Below are 21778 nucleotides of genomic sequence, written 5' to 3'. Positions count from 1 at the left end.
GATATATTCTTTTTTTTTTTTTTCCGTTCTTACATGAGAAGTAGCGTATTTCACACTCTGTCTACACCTGGAGCAAGCATCTTGTTGCCACGGGTGCGCAGTTCCAGAAGTCCCCTTAGTCCTGGTTGCTGAGTTAACACCAAGGCCCAGAGCTGCAGCTTTCCAGCTCTTGCACATGTAGGTGGGATTTGCACTATGCATTGTCATCCCCAAGTTGTTATTAGAAATGCCTCTTCCAATATCCCGTATAAAACATTTCAGTATTTCAAAGTATTTTTTTTTTTTTTTTTTTTTTAGGACTGCAGGTGCAACATATGAAAGTTCCCAGACTAGGGGTCAAATCAGCTGTAGCTGCCGGCCTACACCACAGCCACAGCCACAGCCACGCCAGATCTGACCCTCATCTGTGACCCACACCCCAGCTCATGGCAACGCCAGATCCTTAACCCACTGAGCAGAGCCAGGGATCAAACCCACATCCTCATGGGTACAAGTCAGGTTCATTTCCACTGAGCCACAGTGGGAACTCCCATGGCATGTAATTTGAATTTCCCCAAACCCTTGACGTTTTAGGGCAAGTAGTGTCCTTGTTTTTCACCAAGGGCAAAGAGTGTGCTTTGGGTCACACACCTGGATTGAAGGGCCAGGCTCCATACCGAATATCACTTTACTTTTCGGTTTTCCAAAAATAAGGGGGAAACTGCCTTCCTCCTTTCGTTACTACGTCTCCATATTTACCGTACAGTCTTTCGTAGCTTTTAAAAAACGTTTCCCTTTGAGGTCATTGTGTATTTCCACGTGAGTGTGACAGGTAACTCCGAGGGAGCCTGGGGGCCCTTGGTGCACTTCCCTCCAGTGGTGGCACACCTCCAGCAGCCGTAGCACAATGTCAGCACCCAGGATGTCAACGGTGACACCACCAAGAGGCAGGGCCCCCCCCCATCACCACCAGGATCCCGGTGCCGCTTTCTAGCCACGCCCCCCCTTCCCCCCTCGCCCCCAGCCCAGGCCTGACCCCTTCTTACGCTCACGCTCCTGTGTTTCACAGGAGGTTGTATGAGGCAGGAAAGCCTAACAGATGGAGCAACTAGCCCTCGGTCTCTGCGGCTGGCAGTAAAGATTGACTTTTCCGGGGTGTCATTTCACGGCTGGTCACCAGGGCTTGGTGGGGAGGGCATCCGGGGACTCGGCTTCTGCTGTTCAGTGGCTCCACCATCCCCTGTGGACTCAGCATCTCCCACTGCATCTTCCGCTTCAGGCCAGCCCAGCAAGGGTTGTGGGGGCCAGGTCTCAGAGTAGCATTTATCCCTCCCACCCACAGTCTGTGGATCAGAATTCAGTCATTTGGTTCCACCTCACCATAGGAAGGCTGGGAAATTGGCTGGGCTCTGCCCAGGAGGGGATGCGTTTGAGGAGGACGTGTACAAGAACTGTCATGTGGCCTCATGAGTTATGCTGAAAACTAATGGCAGAGGAAGTGCTCACTGATGGGAGAGTGGATTAATAAAGTGTTACACTCGCCCAGTGGAATATTATACAGCTGTGTAAATGACAAAACTCTATCTGCACACAATAAAGATGAAATCTGAGAAACCCAGTGGTGACTGGAAAAAGCAAATCACAGGAGACATACTGTGTGATAGAATTTGTCTATAAAAAGCTTAAGAACAAGGAGTTCCCGTCATGGCACAGGAGAAATGAATCCAACTAGGAAACCAGGAGGTTGCAGGTTCCATCCCTGGCCTTGCTCAGTGGGTTAAGGATCCAGCATTGCTGTGAGCTGTGGTGTAGGCCAGCAGCTGTAGCTCCAAGTAGACCCCCGAGCCTGGAAACCTCCATATGCCACGAGTGAGGCCCTGAAAAGCAAAAAAAAAAAAAAAAAAAAAAAAAAGGCTTAAGGAGAACCAGCCAATATATTATTTAGGGATACAGAAATGGGTGTTAAAAGCATATTTTGAGAAAACAAAGGAATGAACAGGCATATTAGAGGGGGGCTAGTTGTTATCTCTCGGGAGAGAGGCAGGGAGATTGAGTGGAGGGGGAGGGAGCATACAGGTGGCTTCAGCCCAGAGCTTGTGTCTTTGCTGCGAGCGGGAGTGTGGATTCATGCACATGCTGTTTTCTCACTATGGTAAATGTGTATTGCACGTATTCTTTGACATGTATCAGATACTTCCTAGGAATTTTAAAAATGAAATGGCACCCTATCGTTAGTAGTAATACAAATAAATCTTTATTAGTTCTGGGAATGTGACAAAGAACAGACCCATCACTTGAAAAGGTGACTCATATCGATGTTCCTGATGCTGTGAAAGTGACTCATTTGGGGTCTTGGGTCCACCTGAGGTCTTGCGTTGCTGGCCTGATGGTTTTGATCAGCCCCCCGGGCTCTGGTCAGAATCCTGGCTGGCTCTGCCGTGTGCATGCATCTTCTTACTCTTCGTGTGTCCTGTGATCTAATGGCTCCTACGGGGGTTGTTCCCTGCAGAGAAATTCAGCATAGCTCTCCTGTGACCCTTTCCCCGAAAAGGGGATACAGAGATATAAGCTCTGTGTATCCGACTTTCCTAAAAACCCTCCCATTCTCAGACCTACAAAGATGCAACTAAATCCAGCATGCAGCAAACAAAAGCCGGGGCTTGTGACCAACCGGAGTAACTGCTCTGCAGTTATCACCGCAGGTCCAGGCCCAGCTTCCAGGGCAACCAAAAGATGTCCTAGACGCCTCAGGTCTTCTTGGTCGTAAAGCCACAGACCTATAAGAGGCAGCACGGCCACAGTCACCAGCCAGGATCCATCTCTTCTCTGGCAGCTGGCAAACTGTCTTGTAAATAGTCAGTCCAGCTCTCGGGGTGGCTGTTTTCTCCATTTCCCGTCCTTCCCCCCTCCTCCCCTCCCCTTCCCCCCGCTCCTCCTCCCAAGTTTCAGCCTCTGCCGTCACCACCCTCCAGAGGGGATTCTGTGCTCTCTGCACCCAGAATGAGTCAGCACATGGATACCTACCCACGTCTTCAGGGAAACAGACTGAGGTTATCAAAAACCCCGATCTGTCCCACCATAGATAAAAATCGAGGCGCTTTCCAGCAGCCTGGAGAGTCAGTGCAGCAGCCGCACGCATCTGGACTGGACAGCACAACTCCTTTGGGAAATGCCTCCCTGGGGAGTGCCTTTTGGTCTCCTGGGTAACATGTTCACTTCTCAGACAGCAAACCCTTTGTAAAAGGGAAACAGACTCCGTCAAAACTGGGTGGCGACGAGATAAAAGCAGGCCACTCCTGTTTGAATGTTTGTCGTGTTGGTGGGGATTTTGTTTAACAAGGTGCCTGGCTTATCTCTCTTCTCGAAGGTTTATGGCCTCAGCGCCCATAAAAAGGGAGGCCACCGATATCAACATGGGCTGCAGAGAGATTAAAAAACAAACCTGGGCTATTTAAAAAAAATAATAATAATCTTGAGCTATTTGGGGTTTTATTCCTCTTGTCGGTTTTTTTTTGTTGTTTTTTTTTTTTTTTTTTTTTTTTTTTTACACTGAAGACCACATCGGAGGCTCTGACAGTACTTGACTAATAGTACCTAGCAGGACTTGGCTAATACACATATTATGAAAATGCTGGAAGGAATATTGCCTTGGCATTGTTTCTAGCACATGTGCTGTTTTCCTTTACTCTGCCCTGAAAAACAGGGTTAAATCCACTCTTCTAATTCAATTAAAAATTCATTTTTGAACCTCCGTCTTGGACCAGGCACTGCTTCGGTTACACAGCTAAGCTATGGGCCATCCCTCAAGGAACTTAAAATTAGAAAATCATCTGTATATCCTATGTTCCAGAAAATTATATTCAAATGGTCTCCTAAGAAAGGGCCAGATCTAGAAACAAACCCCTCGGGTGCTGGTATCCGGCAGCTGTGCCGCCCCTTGGTGGGCTTTGGAGAGGGTTTCGGCCACTGCTGTTATTGGTCATGGATTGGATTGTACCTAAACCAGATACCACCTTCATCTTCTCAATCCTGAACCCGGAGTCAACCTGCTGTTCACCCAGAAGGCAGGATTATTCCTTCTGTCTGTGGACACCTTCTGCTAATTCTGTGGCAGAGCGTATCTGGGCTCTCCGTCCAGATCACAGTCAGAGTTGTCGTTCATGGAACACTCACTTGTGAGACAGTCACTGAGCCGGATGCTTCATGTGCATTGTCTGGAATAATCCTTACAACAGTCCCGCCAGATCAAAATCATCATCGCAGTCCTCGAAATGGAAAGGTAGGAAGCCGAGAGGTTTAGGTATGTGCCTGAGATCCCAGAGGTTTTAAATGCAGAATAGTTTTGGGTTTGTTTTTTTTTTTTTTGTCTTTTTCGGGCCACACTCGTGGCATATGCAACTTCCCAGGCTAGGGGTTGCATCAGAGCTGCAGCTGCCGGCCAGAGCCACAGCCACAGCAAGGCCAGATCCAAGCCGCATCTGCGACTTAAGCCACAGCTTGCAGCAATGCCGGATCCTTAACCCACTGAGTGAGGCCAGGGATGGAATTGGCATCCTCAGGGATACTTAACCCCCTGAGCCACGACGGAACTCCTAAAGAGTGGTTTAAATCAGGTCTCGAATGTTTTAAATTCGTGCCTTGTCTCATCTTACTCACCCAGTGATGTAAGGCTATTATTTCTTGACTCCCTTAATGATCTGGTCTTGCCCTGTTTCCCTGATGCAGGCATCAGTGATGCGGCGGGGGGGCGGGGGGAGGACACGGACCCTGAACGCTTGACACAGACAGGTTTAGGTTTATGTTCCAGAGCCTGGGAGACAGAAAAGGATGTGGAGCATCTGATTTGGTTTTCCCGATTTGGAAGATAGCCGTCCAGGAACCCACAGCTAAATCTCAGTGGAATGCTTTACTTGTCTGGTAGTGTTTGAGATTAAAGGAGGCAGCTGCTTCTCATGTATGGAATTCTTCAAAAGAACCCAGGCCCAGCGTCTTAGTCTTTCACCTCTCATCCACATGGAAGAGATTTTTGCCAATGCAAGGTGGGGAGGTGTGTTTGATTTGGTTGGGCCTCGAGCTGGACCCGATCCACCGCCTGCCATCAGGGGCACTTCCTGCTGCATCTGGGAGATTGTTCCCTCAAGGTCTCGCCCACCCAGGCAGGCAGGGAACCAAGTAATCTCCTCCCCTCACAACACGGGCCCTCACGGGCACGACTTTGCTTCCAGCTGCAGTGACGTGACTCAGCCCCAGTCTTCAAATAGTTCCTGGTGTTTTTGTTCAAAGAAAGACATTTTGAGAGATCAAGCTGTCAGGGTGCTGTGACAGAAACCAGGCTCCTAAGTATCCATGCCACCCTTTTTTTTCTTTTTTTTTTTTTCAGCTTTCTTGAGGTATAATCAACAAATAAATGCTCTTATCTACGTTTAAGGTATATTTAAGATCTACAACTTGATGTTTTGCTATATGTATAGCCTGTGAAATACTCACCACAACCAAGCTAATTAGCATATCCATCATCTTACACAGTCACCTTTTTTTCCCCCCTTGTTTTATCTTTGTGTTTGGTGATAGCCTCTAAGATCTGCCTCTTAGCAGACGTCAAGCATCCAGTACAGTGTTGTTCACTGTAGGCATCAAGCTGCATATTGGCTCTCCAGAACTGACTCATCTTGTGTCACTGAAACTTGGTACCCTTGGACCAGCATCTCCCCAGTTTCCTCTTCCGCCGCAGTTTCCACATATAAGTGGGATCATGCAGTGTTTGCCTTTCTGTGTCTGACTTAATTTCACTAACACGATATCCTCCAAGTTTAGCCACTGTATCACAAATGATAAGATTTCCTTCTTTTTTAAGGCAGCGTAATATTCCATTGTATATGTATTTTCTTAATCCATTCATCCATCGGTGGACACGTGGGTTGTTTTCGTATCTTGGCTATTGTGAATAATGGTCCAGTGAATTTGGGAAAACAGATATCTCTTCAAGATACTGATTTCATTTCCTTGGATGTCTACTCAGAAGTGAGATGGCTGGCTTATATGGTGGTTCTATTTTCATTTTTTGAGGAAAATCTGTATGAGCTTTCATAATTACTAAACCGATGTACATTCTCACCAATAGTTCCCTTTTCTCCACATTTACATTTTTTATCTTTTGTCCTTTTGCTAAGAGCCATTCTAACAGTGTGAAGTGATAGCTCGTTGTGGTTACATTTTTATCTTTTGTCCTTTTGCTAAGAGCCATTCTAACAGTGTGAAGTGATAGCTCATTCTGATGATGAGTGGTGTTGAGCACCTCTTGGCCATTGGGATGTCTACTTTTGAGCAATGTCTGTTTAAGCCCTTTACCTGATTTTGATTGGGTTCTTTGGTTTTTTGCTAATTGAGTATGAGTTTTGTAAATATTTTGGATATTAACCCCTTATCAGATATGTGGTTTGCAAATATTTTCTTCCATTCCATAGATTACCTTTTCACTCTGTTGATTGTTTCCATTGCTGTGCAGTAACATTTAGGTTTGATGCAATCCCATTTTGTCTATTTGTGCTTTTGTTTCTGTGCTTTTGGTATTATATCCAAAAAATCTTTATTTAGACCAATGCAAAGAAACCTTTCCTCTATGTTTTCCTCCAGTAGTTTTATAGTTATGGGTCTTATGTTCAATCTTCAATCCATTGAGAGTTGATTTTATAAGGTGTGAGCTAAGTGTCCAGTTTCATTCCTCTGCATGTGGCTATCCAGTTTTCTGGGCATCATTTATTGAAGAGATTGTCATTTCTCTATTTTGTGTTCTTGGTAATCTTGTCAAAGGTCAGTTGACTGAAAGGTGTAGATTTATTTCTGGGCTCTCTATTCTGCTCCATTGGTCTGTGAGTCTGTCTGTTTTTATGCCAGTACTGAACCGTTTTGATTCCTGTAGCTTTGTTGTATGTTTTTTAATCTGGACGTATGATACCTCCAGCTCTGTTCTTCTGGCTCAAGATTGCTTTGGCTATTTGGGGTCTTTGACAGTTTCACATGCATTTTAGTACTTTTATATTTTTTTCTGTGAAGAATGCCTTTGAGATTTCGATAGGAACCGCGTTGCATCTGTAGATTGTTTTTGCAGTACGGTAAAAGTCCATGCTCTCTACACCAAGGTCCGTAATGTCGTGTAGACAGTGAAGCAATCCCATAATATTGGAAGAGATTTCCAATACATACAGAAAGCAAGTATCACCACCACATCCATCCTACAGGGAGAGATTAGTTAAAAGGGAAAGGGCCAGCCATGAAGGTTATCTATACAAGATAATATGGTACTCTACCTCATCCGTTTGAAAATGGCAAGTTTAAAATTGATGTTCAAGTTTCATAGATGTGTGCTCAAGCTTAGTAATTATGCTGAGCATAAGGAACATATGCTAATCAGTAACGTTTAATAATTTCAAAGGATTGCTCCTCTAGTTCTAGGCACATGGCAGATATTAGAGGTGGTTTCTGCTGTCAAGGGTATTGAGTTTCGGTTGGCGTGTTTGTAGAAAGTCGAGATACAATGGGTACCAAGACCTTTAAAGAGGGGAGGAGAAGGGGGAGTTATGTTAGCTGGTAGAAAATTGGGAGAATTCTTTGGGGAAAGCATCCAAGAGGTTTTCAGAGTCCGCCGTGCAGGTCGGGTATGGCATGATAAACAGGAGATAAGAGGTCCTGTCTAGTATTTAGACCAGTTTATTCACAGAAGCAGCAGTGGAAGTCCATGTTCAGAGCTATAATTCAAAAAGCCTAATAGGAATCACATACTTTTCTATGATGAAGCTGTACAAGCTGAAATGAAATATCAAGGTTTTTTGCTTCGATTTGGAATTGTGTCTGTTTGGTGTAGTAATGTGGATATTTCGGGGGGAAATGGTTGCGAAGGCAAAATCTTTTAAAATGTGTAGCCCCAGACAGGGAAATAGAGTGGAAGATGAATCCCATATAGTAAAAGGTTGCAGGGTGGTGGGGTGGCAGGGGGTGGGGGGTGGGGGGGACCTATTGCTCGAACAAAGGCTCAAAATAAGGGGAAAGCATGTGTGGGCCATCCCTAGGATTCAGGCCCTGGTGTGAGTGAAGCTTGCGAGAAGTTTCTGTTGGCTCCAAAGGGGGATGGGGGTAGAGCAAAAAGCTGAGAACTGGACAGTTGATTCAGTTTGGTCCGGATTCCATGGTTACCACATAACGTCAACAAATAGTCACTAAGCCTCTTCCTGGTGGGAAATACAGGTGGTGCTGAGATGGCGATGCCGGCAGGTTCAAGTTGTCTAGCAGGGAGGTCTGTGAGATCGAGAACGCCCACAGGGGGTCGGGACCCCTGGAGATCTGTGGAACTGGAGGACGTTCAAAGACGCCGTGTGAGCTGGGGACTGACGGGGCTGAAGTGGCGCGTGGGGTGATGAGAGCGCATCAGGAGGCTGGGAGCGCGGGAAGGCCGCCAGCACCCGAGGCCCTCTTCACAGCCCCTGCTCTCAGCCAGTCTTCTGGAAGAATGCAGAACTTTTACTCTGGCTGGTGAAGATAAAGGAGAGGAGCTAAGACAGACCCAGGGGGCGGACACAGCATCCCAGGCTAGAAGATGGCTTTTCCCAGATTCCCTGGACTGAGCCTCTTCTGCTGTGCCTGGCATGGACCCGACTCCTGAAACGGAGCCTCCAAACCTTGGAATGGAGTGTCATTTCTCCTCTTTTTTTACCCCCTTCATCTACTTGGGCCGCACCGGGTTTCAGCCCTCGAAGCCTTGAAAACGTCTGACCCCTTGAACCCCTCCCTCCCTGCCTCGCTCCCCTCCCACCTGCCTCTAGTAATCCAGAAAGGGCAGTGAGTGGGGAGTGGATTGCTGACCTTGTGTATTTTAAAAATAGCCGCATAGGTAGGTCCGATGCATTGCTAGTCTTGAGAACCGCCCGCGTAGTAGAAAGAATTCTCACCCACAGTCAGAAAACCTGGGTTGAGTTCCTAGCCTCACCGCGTACTGGCCCTGAGTCTGTTTCCTCATCTCTGAAATGATGTTGCTGCTTATCCTGCCTGCTTCACAGGGGGGCTGTGAAGATTAAATCACCTGGGAGCCGCTGGGAACCCGTCCTGCGCTCCAGAAATGCAGGCGATATATATCCACTCCCATGCCTCTGCCCGCCCGGGTTTATAGCCAGTCACCCCACTCCAGGATCATCTCAGGGCCAGCTGGTTGGTTTGTCGCTTCTGAGCCCTGCCGCCTGATTAATTGTATTAAATGCCACTTGCATTGTGTTTCTCTTCCGCGCAGAAGTGCCCACTGGCCTCTCCTGCACACCAGGCTTTCGCTCTCACTCAGCTTTGGCCTCTTTGCTGTCTCTTCGACCCGCCCCCCCTGCTTCCATTCCCCCCCCCCGCCCCCGTATATTTCTTGCCCCATTTCTTTTGGCTTTTCTTTTGTAGGCCTGCACCCATGGCATATGGAGGTTCCCAGGCTAGGGGTCCAATCAGAGCCACAGCTGCCAGCCTACACCACAGCCCACAGCAACGCCCAATCCAAGCCGTGTCTGTGATCTACACCACAGCTCACGGCAACGCTGGATCCTTAACCCAATGAGCGAGGCCAGGGATCGAACCCGCAACCTCATGGTTCCTAGTCGGATTCGATTCCGCTGCGCCACGAGGGGAACTCCTCTTGCACCATTTCTTAAAACCTAGCTCCAGTTTTCTCTCTAAGCTGATCACCTCCGTCTCAGTCTGAATAACACAATTAGGAGACTTTAACAGAGATTCTACAGAATGGTTCTTTAATTGTCATGCATGTTTGCTTCATTATTCTGATTAATTTGCTTGCCTGGGTCCAGGACAACTACAGCTAAGTTATCTTTCAATTATGTTGTTATTATTATGCACAGGGCTCCACAGGCGCTCAGTAGGAGCCCAGCAACCCAGTGGTCAGAGCACACTCCATAACGCATTCTGATTTACAGGTGTCTTTGTAGCATCGCACCCTGAGAGGTCAATGTCTCCACCACCGTTTGCAAGTGATGAAAGAGGAGAGGCTTAAGGAGGTTGAGGAACAGCAAACGTGTGGGAATGACTCCTGGAGGGGAGCCAGAGTGAGGTAGAGCCCACAGCGGGTGTAGATGAGGGACAGCTCCTGGGGGCAGTGCTCAGGCCACAGCAGGCGCCCAGGGCCGAAGCTGAATTAGTGAAGATCTTATAGACAGGACCAGACCCAACGGGCTGCATGCAGTAGGTGCCACCACAGGGGACAGCTGCTCCCTGGGGTGAAGAGCAGAGACCAGGTGACTCTAGGTGACCTCCTTGGGACAAGTCAGATGAACAGGAGATGGAAGGATTCAATGTGATTTAGCCTCAGCCCAGTTAGACCCATGCAGTGGGCTTTATAGGGCATTTCCTGGGGAATTTGCAGATAGGCCAGGGATCTTTCTTTTCTCCAGCACCCTGTGCCCTGGGGGAGATTGATCACGTGGCCATCTGATTGAGGTCAAGTGATCTCACCTCTTAAAGGAGAAGCTGAAACAGCCCTGAAAACGTTCTAGGCCTAGAGAGGTCTTAGTAATTCCATTCCTGACCAAACACTGATGAGAAACTCTTCCTGTCTTCTCTGATTCGGCCAGAGTGTAGGTTCACAGTGCTTTGCTATTTCAATAGTGCTGCTGAATTTATGAAGCTATAAGCTCCTTGCAGGTAACCTGCTCCTGCCTCAGGTCGAATTCCCTGTGCGCATTGCCAAACTGGGACAGGCCTGGGCCGGGGCTGCTGAGAGCTGGCAGTGCCAGGCCGGGAAAGGCAAACAAACAAACCAAAGGCCAACAGGCAGGCCTGGGGGTTGGACAGCTACCCAGCAAACGGGTGGGGCACCAAAGCTTCATTGTGTGGCTGGAGAATCCAGGGCGTGGTAAGGGAACTGGCTCCTGGCACAGTAAAGATTAATGTTTCATGCACATGCATTTATTAGCGTGCCTGGTCTTTTGTCCAAAATGTCGTAAATTCACAGGTCAGGATTTTAGAGTAAATGAAATTACTGCTATTTCTCCGGCAACGGCCAATCATCACTCTTTACTTAAAAGAAAAGTTCAGAATCTTTCATTAATCTTCAACTCAAAACACGGAAATTCTAGTTTTCATAAGGTGTTAGAAAGAGCTTTCAAAGGATTCCTTCGCCCACCCCCCAGCCTCAGCCCCGACCCCTGCCCATGTCAGAGGTTAGGAATAAAGCATATTTTCCTTCAAACATTTGATGACACCCTCCTCCCTTTCCCAAGTCCACCAAATTCAAAATGGGGGGGAAAAAAAAGGAGGCTAATATACAGTAAGATTTGTACCTTTACAAGTAAATATTACCATTTAGCTGGGTAGCTTGTGGAAGCTTGTCAGGTCGAAGTGACTCACTTGCATAGATGAAGTTATTTTTAGAGATGTAATTTGTACTGTTTAGAAAAGAATAAAGCGATGGTAAAAGGCTAGATGGCTCATTATAGTTTACAGAGCTCATGAACTCAGCATCCATGCACGGGATGACTAAGCAACGGGTCGGTTGGTACTTTCTCTCCGAATTTTACAGACGTGAGTCACCCACTTGAGATTGCAGACGCAGCACCGAGGTACCCATGACTCAGCTCCCTTTTGGGAATTCAGTGCTGGTACACTTTGGTCGTTAAGGCCTGAGGAAATTACATACCGAAGCAAAATAGGTCCTTCTCCCACACAGCCGTTGGATGCTTTTAGCCCAGATTGATCGACCTTCCCCTCTGGCCTTCGCCAGACTCTGTGTGGGAGCCGTGCTGGCTGGTATGTGCCCATTCGGTCTGCTGCTGTCCACGGCAGCACCGCCTTCTTGATGTCAGGGTCTCTGCTCCGCGTGTTCGGTCCTCAGTAGAAATCTCAGCTTCACCCTTGCTGCACGAAGCTAAGCGGCACTCAGGCCACGTCCTTTAAGCAAATGTGTGTGTGTGCGCGTGTGTGCAAATCTTCAGCCTAACATTAAAATTCTAGTTTTCGGGAGTTCCTGTGGCCCAGAGGGTTTAGAACCTGACACGGTCTCCATGAGGCCATGTAGGTCGCAGATGCAACTCAGATCCCACGTGGCCGTGGCTGTGATGTGGGCCGGAGCTGCAGCTCCAGTTCAACCCCTGGCCTGGGAACGTCCATATGCTCCAGATTTGGCCCTAAAAAAATGTATATGTATATGTAGTTTTCATAAACTGGGAGACATAACCTTCAAAGGCTTGTTCCCCTCCACACTGTACCCATGTCAGGGAGTGAGAGAAATAAAATCCTCTTTTCCTGAAAGTATTTTTGCATGTTTTCTAAAAAGCCATACACACAAACACAGCATACCCACGTGCGTGAACACACAGAGTTATCGCTGTATATAAGCAGACTTGGTGAAGCAGATGCGATACTCTCTCTGCGGGGCTGCTGCTTTGTTCTCACAAGCAGGGCTCTGATGCCCAGGTGACCCTCGAGGGCAGCCTAACGCTAGGCTTGCCCCCTGGTCATTGGCACATGCTCATTATGCAGCCTGTCCAGAGCTAAGCCCTCGGCACGTGACCTGTCCTTTCAAACATATGGAAAATGGTCTTTTGCATTTGGTAGACATATCAATGGATTTTTCATAACCAATAAAGTATTTTACATCTATTACTTCTTATTCATTTATTTATTTATTGGCCACACTCATGGCATAAGGAAGTTCCCAGGCCAGAGATCAAATCCAAGCTGCAGCTCTGACCTACCCCATAGCTGCAGCAACACCAGGTTCTTAACCCACTGCACCACAGTGGGAACTCCCTATATTTTTTACTTTTATTGAAGAAACATGAACACGGCCACAGAAGCAAATACTCCAGAAAGGCCTTCAATGAAAAGTGAAAGTGCTCTGCCCCAAGCCACTTGGAGACAGTCACTTTTAACCACTTCTGTCACTTGGCACTTACTTCTGAAACTGTTTCATCCTCACCTGCTCTAACTGTAGCACTGTTACCAAGAACGCCAGGGCATGCAGAGGTTAAAAACTTGGTCTTGTTGTCAAAGGGAAAAGCCCTGTGTCTGTCCGAATCAACTAAGCAAACACTTGAGCATCTGCCATGGACTGAGCAGACCAGGGAGTTTACAGTCTGGGGGGCTGCAGGGCGCAGATAGGCAGATACATTAATACAACATCTGCGTGGAAAATGCTCTAATACAGGTGCATAAAACCCAGTCTGCGGGGTTTTGCAGAAACGTCGTAGCGCTGGGTCTTTAAGGGCTAGTAGAAATATGCTACGGAGCTGACACGGGAAGCATGTCCCAGAGAGAGTCGTGTGCTGGTGGACGGATAAATTAGTCCCAGAAAACTGGGACTAATTCATCCAGTTGCACGTTTAGGGTATGTGAGTCCAGGGAGGAGTGGGAGATGAGGCAGAAGAGTAATGTGCCCGACAAGGAAGAGCTTTGTGTGGCAGGGGCTCAGGGTAGGTCCTGGTGAGGAAGAGCCCAGCAAGGATTCTAACCACAGATGGGACACGATCTCACTTATGCTCTCGGTCTGATGGGATTCAAGGGCGAAGACGCTGCGGATGGGGCAACTGCGGGGGGTAACCAGTCCAGGCCAGATAAAATGGGGCACAGTGGGATTAGGGAGGGAGAGGAAAGGACAAATTCTAGGACTCCTCCAGAGGTGGCATCAGCAGGCCTTCATGAACTCAGATTTAGGAAGTCGGGGAGACTCGCAGACGGCTGTGATCGCTGAGTGGAAACTCAAGAATTAACGACGGGGGTGGGTGAGTGGGTGGGGTACTGAGTTTGAGTATATTGAGGGGGAGGCGTTGAGGTGGTAACCAGGTGGAGGTGTTCATAAGAAGCCAAAAGTGTGGGACGGAAGCTTAGGAAGAGCCGTCCTCGTTGATGCAGATGTGGGAGCCACGTCCCGCAGGACCAGGGAACCGCTTCAAGCTGAGTCTATAGCCTGAGAGCACTGACAACAGCTCTGGGGAAGGTGGCAGCTGCTGGCGGTCGGGGGACTCGGGTGGAGGTGAAGAAGCAGCAGAGAGAACCAGGAGAGAGGGCCACCAGGAAGGCAGGGGTGGCAAGAGTGTTGAGAGTAGAAGCATTTGCTTTGGTCCTTAATGGTCTTGGTGCCTAGACCGTTTCTTTCGCTGCTTTTCTCGGAGTGAGAAAAGCAGCGAAAGAAACATCCCTGCGTTAGAGTACGGGGAAGCCAGGGCGGGCACGTCACAGAATTAATTGACAATGAAGAAGACGATTTCTGTGGTGTTCAAGACTTAAACCCTGGGGGGATGGGAGGTGGCTAGTAGGGGGTCAAGAGGGGGAGTTGATGGGAAGAGATTCTTCCGCATGATGCGAAGGGACCAGAGGTCGCAACTCAGAAGGAAAAGAGAACTCACAGAAAGAGCAAAATCCTGGAGTTGGCTTGAGAGCGTGGAACCTGGAACACAGGTCGGGGAAAGCGCTTTGGACCAGAAGGACCTCTGCCTCCTCTGAGCCAGGCGGAGAGGATGCAGATGGTGACGAGGGGGAAGGAGGAAGAGCCGGGACATGGAGGTGATTTTGGCCTTGAGTGTCCATTTTCTCTAAGAAATTGCATGCAGGATTATCTCCTAAGTGAAAATGTCAGGCAGGAGGTTAAGGCTTTGAAAGAGAAAGTTTTGGATCGTGCTCAGAGCTGGCACAGCACCTGCGAGTTAATTCATCTCTGTATCACCAGCACCTACCAGTGCCTGGAGTGTAGCCAGCACTGAAAAATGTCTCCAACTCAATGCATTTTTCAGTCGTGGTCCGAGAGTAGTCTTGTACAAGTTTTTCTTTTGCAGCTGAGCACGAATAGATGATGAGAAGGTTTGGGGGTGTGGCTACGGGAAAGTGGGCGCCGGGTAGGTCGCCCTCGTAGATGCTGATGTTACCCTGGACGGTTGCAGAAACCAGAGTGGGGAGGAGGTCATGACGCATGTGTAGACGTGCTCGAGTTCCTTAGCTTGTCACCAGGAGTCGGGTAGATGACAGCAGAGAGGATCCACAGCCGTGCTCTAGGCAAAAGGTAGGCGCTTCAGCTGGGGGTGCTTTTCCTGGGGACCAGGCTGAGTGGGCAGGAAAGGAAGGGGAGTTTCACCTGAGACATAGCTGTGGCAGGAACATTCTGGGAAGAAAGTGAGAAGGCTACTCTTGAAGTAGAAGCAGAGGTGACCAAGGTCTGGTGGAGACTGGGTGTCTGTCCAGTCTAGGAGGACCCAGAGTGACAGAGGACACTAGGAAGAGTCAGGAAAATGCATTTTTTTTTAAATGAGGATAAGAGACTGGTTGGCTTGGGAGATGCTGGCTGAGAAAAGCGGTGTGCGAGGGTCTACCCAGGGGCAGGGGGTAGGAAGGCAGCCGAGCAGCAGGGAAAGCCGTGGTGACCTTGACCCTGTCTGCCAATCTGCCAGACACTCAGGGAGCCACAGTTCCTTGGCGGTCAGCTTGTCCAGGAGGCCACCTCCATAAGCACACATGTTCCAGGAGAGCTACGCTGGAGGCCTGGACTGTCCCAGGTTCGAAAACGCATCCGGCACATCTCTCGGCAACCGTGACCGGAGGCTCAAAAGCACAGGCTGCAGCTTATGACCTGACGGCGAAGCAGCATGCAGCTCGTGAGAGGAAACATTTAGAGACGTTTATAGCAATTTGCCGTTGCTGTGGCATCCGAGCACGATTGCTTTTGCAGTCATTCCGTTTTATTTTCTTTGGTCGGTCTGGAATTTTATCCGTACCAGCTTTTTCAGATTGGACATGAACACAGAACTAGCCCTGCAGCATATCCGCTTCTACCCGTGGCCCTGACACGGGAGCACCCCGCTCCTTAGACGAGGCCCAGTAGCCTGTCACCCTGCTCTGGTCCTGCCATCCCGGTGGCCAGCACAACCGATCCAACCGCACCGTATTTCTCGGCCATAGAATCGGGCCCCTTGTGAGCAAAACATGGAAGAGAGTGCCCCATCAGCAGGTGCCACTCAGTGGCCTGCCCCGAGCGGCCCCCGGGGAGCCATGGAGCCAGCATGGTGTCTGCACTCTGCTTTCTCTGCCATATGCAGGTGAATAGGCAGCTTGGGGACAAAGTAACCTTGTCATGAAGGTTAGTCAGCCGGAAACCTCAGGACAATTCGGCAGTGATACACATCAGCAGGGCCCTTGGTCTCACTACCCACTTTGTATTTTCTAAAGAAAAATGGCACATTATGAAACAGAGAGGGAAAAAAACAGAGCCTGAGTAGTAGCTAGGCAGTGTCTCTTCCTCGGAACCCGGTACGTTTTATGCATCCTCCCGTTTAAGGACTTCTCATACCGTAGTGTGATTCTTTTGTTCACTGACTTTCCCCAGTGATGAGCCCTTTAGGGCAGAGTTCATTTTTGCTTCATCTTGAAATCCCCTGCCCTGAGCACAGGGTTAGTCAGAGAGGGCAACTCGGAGGCACTGCAGATGAGGGTACAGCCTCACATGCTCTTTTCTTATTTGGCTTATAATAATGCATTTGCTCTCACTCTCATACCCAATCATAACCAATGTTTAAATAGTGAAAACTCCATAGGTTAGTCAATGTGCTGTGCCAAAAGGTGACTTTTCCTGGAGTTTCAGACAAACAACTCTTTCTTCTCTTTTGTACAAGTCTTAAACTGCCCTGCTCTTTAAACCGAGTATTTATACACATGTGTATTTAGATAGAGGTGTGTGTGTGTGTGTGTGTGTGTGTGTGTGTGTGTGTGTGTACACATGTAAAAATGACACCTCCCAGGAGTTCCCCTCGCGGTGCAGCAGAATCGAATCCGACTAGGAACCATGAGGTTGCGGATTTGATCCCTGGCCTCGCTCAGTGGGTTAAGGATCCGGCTTTGCCATGAGCTGTGGTGTAGGTTGCAGATGCAGCCTGGATCCGGCGTTGCTGTGGCTGTGGTGTAGGCCGGCAGCTACAGCTCTGGTTAGACCCCTAGCCTGGAAACCTCCATGTGCCGCAAGTGCAGCCCTAAAAAGCAAAAAAACAGAAAGACACCTCCTGGTAAAAGCACTGCACTAGCCCTCTGGTTCCCATACCTCTCCTCCAGATCCATCTTGGTGCCTCTTACAGCTTCTAGTTAATTTTTCCATGAGCTAAGTGCGATGATGACTTAGCAGGTTGAACATTGAAGAATCAAACCTGTTTTTCCATGCCACCAATTAATAATATACCTAAAGTGAACCGTTGGGCTTTTAGAAACAAAGAGAATTCCATCCCAGAGAGTATTGGTCAGGGGTCAGGAAGAAGGTGGGGCTAGTGAGAATAGCTGTGGCATTGTCAGAGCAGCAGGCAGGCTGAATGAGAAGGGGTTAGCTATTGAGTCCCCAGCAGGCTCTCCTGAGGTGTGACCAGGTTTCAGGCACTTGCTGTTTAAAGCCTCGTGGATCCTCCCTCTTTTCGACTCCTAATCTGATTCTTTTCATCTGTCCTCAAAGGCTCTGTGACTGTGAACTTCAGCTTCTGTACTCAAACCCTAGTCTTACCTGGAGCCTGAGAGGCTGTGCCTGCCACACCTTCTTTAGAGGGAAGGGCTCCGGAGGCCCTCCCTGAGCTGCCCCCACCCGCACTTAGGAATTATCTTTTTATCCAGAAGACCTTGGTCAGTCCCTCTGGGCTGAACAAGGGGTAGAATTAAGGTAATGAAGCCGGCGCCAATGTGTAGGACAGATAGAAAAGGCAGAGAAAGCGTAGTGAATTACTTCGGGTGTGAATTGATTAGTATGTGGAGCGGACCTAAAATGTTGGTGTGGGAGGCCCAAGGCAATTGTTCTTCGGTTTCACCAAAAGCATAATCACCGTGTCAAGCAGGCTGCTGTTTTTAAAAATAGACATTCTGGGAGCTCCCGTTGTGGCACAGCGGAAATGAATCTGACTAGGATCCGTGTGGATGTGGGTTCGATTCCCCGGCCTCGCTCAGTGCGTTAAGGATCCGGTGTGGCTGTGAGCTATGGTGTCGGTTGCAGATGCAGCTCGGATCCCGAGTGGCTGGGGCTGTGGTGTAGGCCGGCAGCTGTAGCTCCACGTCGGCCCCTAGCCTGGGAACTTCCATATGCCACAAGTGCTGCCCTAAAAAGCAAAAAAAAAGGAGTTCTGGTTGTGGCTCAGTGGTTAACGAGTCCGACTAGGAACCATGAGGTTGCAGGTTCGATCCCTGGCCTTGCTCAGTGGGTTAGGGAACCGGCGTTGCCGTGAGCTCTGGTGTAAGTTGCAGATTTGCCTCGAATCCTGTGTTGCTGCGGCTGTGGTGAAGGCCAGTGTCTCCACCTCCGATTCGACCCGTAGCCTGGGAACCTCCATACGCCGAGGGAGCGGCCCAAGAAATGGCAAAAAAAAAGACAAAAAAATAAAAAATAAATAAAAAGCAAAAAAAAAAATATTCTCACTTTTGTTTATCCACGATGAAAGTAGATGTGGCCGCACCCCCCCCCCCATTGCCCTCCCCACAGGACAGTGCCTCTCCGGGAGGTGCTGTCAACAGTAAACCCGCCCAGAGGTGGACACAGCAGGATGAAGGGTCAAAGGTGACTCACAGGTTCTGAGCCGGGCCGAATATGACACCCAGGCTGTGTGGCCGAGTGAGGAACAAGCTTACGGCTTTTATTTCAGACACGTGGTATGATTTTTCCCGTCGACGGCAGCCCATCTGGATGCCGTCAGCACCACTGGGTTGCAACTCGGAAGACCTGAATTCAGGATCCAGCTGTGTCCCAGAAGTGCGATTCTAAACGAGCCACTTCCCGCTTCTGACCTTCAGGTGTTCTTACCTGTAAACGGGGTAACATGCCGCCTTGAATGCACGTTAACAGGTGAAACGATACACGTGAGAATATTGAAGCCAAGAAGCTTATGTGATGACGCTCACCAGGCCTCTGGAATTATGAGCCTGAAGCAACGGCGAGCAGCCAGAGAAGGATAAGGAGATTTTGACGTCATCGGGGGCATCGAGAGACAGGGCCTTCTGGGACTTTCTAAAGGAATAAAGCTGAGGGCCAGGCCTACAGGGCTGACAGTCCCTCAGCCAAGCTTTGGGAGGGGCTGGTAAGCAGATGGAGAAAAGAAGGCAGTGAACAGTTTCGGAGCCAGGGAAGTGCCGGTCAGTACGGTGCTACGGAGACCGTGGGAGAAGAGCAGACGTGAACCGCAGTGTCAAATGCCATTAAAACCCCATAGATAGGACCGGGAAATATTTTCCCAATCAAAAGGAAGAAAACAGGGAAACCGAAACATCAAAAATTAAAATTCTTGAGAGTCTGAACTCGTGCCCAGAGGAATAACTTGGAAGGCCCAGAAGACAAACACACCCTATTCCTCCCCTGGGTCGTTCGCGACCCGGCTGGTCCATCTCAGCCTTCTGCGCACTTCCTGATGGACACCCAGAGAACCTGCCTGCCCTGGCAGAGGTGGCAGGCGAGCCAAAATGGCCCTGCGTAGAAAGGCCTTCCAGAACGTCAGAAACAAGCGGTAAATTTAATTTGTATCCTTGTGGTAGAACGAGCACAAGCTCCAGACCCAGATGGGCCAGGCTGACCCTGGCCCCAGCTCCTCTCCAGGGCCGTGAGAAAGTCCTTGGGCACCTGATTACGCCCTCCTCAAAAAGGGCAAGAGAGGAAGTTCCCATTGTGGCTCAGCAGTAACGAGCTCCACGAGTATCCGTGAGGATCCGGGTTCGATTCCCGGCCCCGCTCAGTGCGTTAAGGAGCTGGTGTTGCCATGAGCTGTGGTGTAGGTCGCAGACGCAACTCAGATCCCGTGTGGCTGTGGCTGTGGCCGGCAGCTGTAGCTCCAATTCAACCCCTAGCCTGGGAACTTCCAGCCAAAAAAAAAAAACCAAAAAAACTGATGGGGGGCAAGAGAGAACCATGCGGCAGGAGGCACCCAGCACCCTTAGGTACACAGTAAATGTGGAAGTCCTTCCTTTCTCTTAGCGTTAAACAAACAAAACTTATTTATTAGACTGGAATATAAAACAGAAAGCCGCCACGCCTGCCTTTTCTACAGTAAGAGATTTTTCAGAGTTGGGTTGAGGAGGGAGAGCCCCAAGTCACCCTGTAAAAGCAGCTCTGGTGGCAGCAGTTCCTTTGCTGCTGCAGCGAGATTTGCCGAGTCACAAGCAGCAAAGGACAGTGAGGCTCGCTGGATGTGGGGTCAAGACGCTGGGGTTCTCTGCCGGTGGCCCAGGCAGCTCACCCGTCCGCACCACAGGCCCCCCGGTTACCAAACAGCGAGATGGTTTCCAGGCCCCTTTCTGAACTGTGGGGTGGCAGGTACGTCCTCTGTTGTGACAGGACACGGAGATTTTCCACTAAGCACCTCGCCTGCCTGTGGCTCGGCTCTGCCCCGAGAGCACACCTTGTCAACAACACAGCCAAGACGAAGGCCGTCAAGTCTGTGCGTTTCACACACGGGGACCTCAGGCCTGACTCTTGCACCTGCCAATAAGCATGGTGCACGAGTTCCCAAGTCCCTAGCAGCTTCACTGCCCAGACAAGGTCTGCGGTGCGCAGGTATCGCCTCACCCGTAGCCTGACCTGGGAGGCGGGGGTGGAGGGAACCAAGAAGCTATAGACAGCAGACTCTACACACTTAGACACGCTTGTCTCCTGCAGCCTGATGTCATGACGCTATGGCCCACTCTGAGGGCTGATATTCATAATTTTGACTTTGAAAGGGGGTATGGAAGAAGTAAATGGGAAGGCTACTTTAGAAAGATTTCCATCAAACGTAGTAAAAAAGAAAAAAAAAATGTGGCACTTCTGAGAATAAACTGTCAGTTATTGGGTGCAAATACGCTTCTCTTAGGATACCAGTGACCCAATACCATCGGGAGCTTGGGCTTATCAGACACAACTTAGAATAGATTTACAAGGAGATCCTGCTGAGTGGCATTGAGAACTATGTCTAGATACTCATGTCGCAACAGAACAAAGGGTGGGGGAAAAATGTATACATGTAAGGATAACTTGATCCCTTGCTGTACGGTGGGAAAAAAAATAAATTAAAAAAAAACGACCGTACTCCTTTAAATTTGGACGTACAAGCCAAGCAGCACATTTGAGTCAAGGGCTTGCCTCAACACGATCACCTCGTGTTTACGTAATGTAGTCTCTGTAATTCAAGCTGGTTAGGAGACTATGACAGTTTAAAAACATCATTTTAGACAGCAATCATACTTTCACCGGAAGTAAAATGCCTAATTGCAATTGCTATCAAGGAAGGACATGACTTAATTTCCATTATCCGACTGTGTCCCCCACCTGTTCTCACAGAAGAACTAGTGACTAAGGAGATGGCCCAGAACCAACTAAACAAAAACCTGGATCATTCACAGACCAGATAGCAGCCTTTAAATATACAAAGGCTGACCACGTGGCTGGTTTTCTTTTTTATCTAAGCCCAGAAGAAAACTGACCAAGTTTTCATCAGGCTTCCTCTCTGTTCAAATGTTTTCTGATCTCTGGTCAACTTTGGCTGCACAACCCCATTTGACCTTAGATTCACCAGAGCTATGATTTTCTTTTTTTCAATTTTAATGACTAAAATTTTTTTTTTAATTTATAGAATTAACAGTGCAGCGTTCCTAGGGACTCCTGAATTTGCCCCCCAACAAAAAGATGGCAAAACTAAGTGGGAGGCCTCATGGAACAGACATGACTACCTTTAATTTGTAGGTTGTATTTTCCCAGCTGGAAGTCAGATCGAGAAAAGAAATTATACAGACTAAAAGTTTGTTTGTTTGTTTGTTTGAATTGCTTCTGAGAGAAAAGCGAATAATAATAGGT

General features: G+C 48.8%; 1 protein-coding gene and 1 long non-coding RNA gene across 3 annotated transcripts in view; one reads left to right on the top strand and one right to left on the bottom strand.

Moving 5' to 3' along the window:
• Positions 1–21778, top strand: part of BABAM2 (BRISC and BRCA1 A complex member 2) — a 431603-nt gene that overhangs the window by 357937 nt on the left and 51888 nt on the right. The gene's annotated exons all lie outside the window — the stretch shown is intronic.
• Positions 2211–3120, bottom strand: LOC102157709 (uncharacterized). Its single transcript, XR_298258.4, has 2 exons — positions 3004–3120; positions 2211–2482 (listed from the first exon to the last, which is right to left on the bottom strand). It is a non-coding gene; the product is annotated as an uncharacterized LOC102157709 (long non-coding RNA).

The sequence above is a fragment of the Sus scrofa genome, chromosome 3 (genome assembly GCF_054392235.1).
Source record: "Sus scrofa isolate SSC_HxYL_T2T_F1_AM1 chromosome 3, Sscrofa_HxYL_maternal_Yorkshire_Landrace_v2.0, whole genome shotgun sequence".
NCBI lineage: Eukaryota > Metazoa > Chordata > Mammalia > Artiodactyla > Suidae > Sus > Sus scrofa.
The sequence above is the reverse complement of the archived record's forward strand: the minus strand, read 5'-3'. Positions and strand labels throughout refer to the sequence as shown.